The following is a 2,416-nucleotide window of genomic DNA, read 5'->3' on the forward strand; positions in this document are numbered from 1 at the left end:
CCATTTGTCTAGGCCCTTTTATTCTTAAAGTCCAGTAAGGAACATCTATTTACCCTTGTAGTTGCCAACTTTTCGGCTAAGTCTTTATGAAAATCGTTTTTGCTTTAGCAAAGAAACCCTAAGTCTTTCAGTTGTGTGAAACATTGAGAGCAGCCGTGTGACATATCAAAGAGCCGATCCATTGTTCTTTGTGGCGTCTTCGATCCATTCCATTCCGTGTCCGAATCTTGAGAGAGACATACGTCCAGCAAGAGCCGGATCCATACCTATCTTCCTGTCCGACCTAGGCATCTTGCTGAGAGAGACATACGTCCAGCAGCAGATCCCATCCGCCAATACTACACTCCTTTCTCTATCTTTTGTTTTAGATTTCATTCAACCAATTCATAAAAAACCAAAAGAATCATATCTAGTTTCTGTCTTGTTCCTGTTGAAAACTCACTAAAGTTCCTATCGTTTTCAGGTTCGAACACAAGCAAGAGATAAGCCGCCAGTAACCATCCATCGAGCAAGACTGACCGCGGACAGCCTCATCCGTCCGTCCGTTCCCTCCGACCCGTTTTGTTTAGGGCCCTAAACAATCAGTACACGGATCAGTACACGGACAGTCCCTGGAAGGGCCAGCATGCTGATATGTGTTGTCAGCATGCTGATATGAGTTCATACATGATCAGTACACGGATCAGTACACGGATCAGTCCACGGGAAGGGCCAGCATGCTGATATGTGTACTGACATGGTGCATCAGTTGTCCAAAATCAGTACACGGACAGTCCACGGGAAGGGCCAGCATGCTGATATGTTTTGCAGCATGCTGATATGAGTTCAGTACACGGATCAGTCCACGGATCAGTACACGGACAGTCCACGGAAGGGCCAGCATGCTGATATGTGTGGTCAGCATGCTGATATGAGTTCAGTACACGGATCAGTACACGATCAGTACACGGACGTCCACGGAAGGGCTAGCATGCTGATATGTGTGGTCAGCATGCTGATATGAGTTCAGTACACACGGATCAGTACACGGATCAGTACACGAATCAGTCCACGGGAAGGGCCAGCATGCTGATATGTGTGGTCAGCATGCTGATATGAGTCAGTACACGGATCAGTACACGGATCAGTACACGGACGTCCACGGGAAGGGCCAGCATGCTGAATGTGTGGTCAGCATGCTGAGATATTAGTTCAGTACACGGATCAGTACACGGATCAGTACACGGATCAGTCCACGGGAAGGGCCAGCATGCTGATATGTGTACTGACATGGTGCATCAGTTGTCCAAAATCAGTATACACGGACAGTCCACGGGAAGGGCCAGCATGCTGATATGTGTGGTCAGCATGCTGATATGAGTTCAGTACACGGATCAGTCCACGGACAGTCTGTGTGTGCTAACGGACAGGCACGGACGTCCTGCGTGTGCTGACGGACGTCCTGTGTGTACTGAACAGACAGCCCACGGGGCCAAAATCACCCGAACAGTCCACAGGAAGGGCCAGCATGCTGATATTGTACTGACGGACGACCACGGACGTCCTGTGTGTGCTGACGGACGTCCTGTGTGTACTGACGGACGTCCTGTGTGTGCTGACGGACGTCCTGTGTGTACTGACGGACACACGGACACACACGGACGTCCTGCGTGTGCTGACGGACGCCCTGTGTGTGCTGACGGACGGCCACGGACGTCCTCTGTGTACTGACGGACGTCCTGTGTGTGCTGACGGACGGCCACGGACGTCCTTTGTGTGCTGACGGACGTCCTGTGTGTACTGACGGACGTCCTGCGTGTGCTGACGGACACACGGACACACACGGACAGCCACGGACGTCCTGCGTGTGCTGACGGACGTCCTGCGTGTGCTGACGGACGTCCTGTGTGTGCTGACGGACGTCCTGTGTGCACTGACGGACACACGGACACACACGGACAGCCACGGACGTCCTGCGTGTGCTGACGGACGTCCTGCGTGTGCTGACGGACGTCCTGTGTGTGCTGACGGACGTCCTGTGTGCACTGACGGACACACGGACACACACAGACAGCCACGGACGTCCTGCGTGTGCTGACGGACGTCCTGTGTGTGCTGACGGACGTCCTGTGTGCACTGACGGACACACGGACACACACGGACAGCCACGGACGTCCTGCGTGTGCTGACGGACGTCCTGTGTGTACTGAACAGACAGCCCACGTGGGCCAAAATCACCCACCCGAACAGTCCACGGAGCGTGCTGATATGTGTACTGATGGACAGCCGGACGTCCTGTGTGTGCTGACGGACGGCCACGGACGTCCTGTGTGTGCTGACGGACACACACGGACGTCCGTGTGTACTGAACAGACAGCCCACGTGGGCCAAAATCACCCACGGACAGCCAAAATACCCCGAGAAGCCAAAAATGCAA

The sequence above is a fragment of the Brassica napus genome, unplaced genomic scaffold (genome assembly GCF_020379485.1).
Source record: "Brassica napus cultivar Da-Ae unplaced genomic scaffold, Da-Ae ScsIHWf_276;HRSCAF=456, whole genome shotgun sequence".
In the NCBI taxonomy this organism is placed as follows: Eukaryota; Viridiplantae; Streptophyta; class Magnoliopsida; order Brassicales; family Brassicaceae; genus Brassica; species Brassica napus.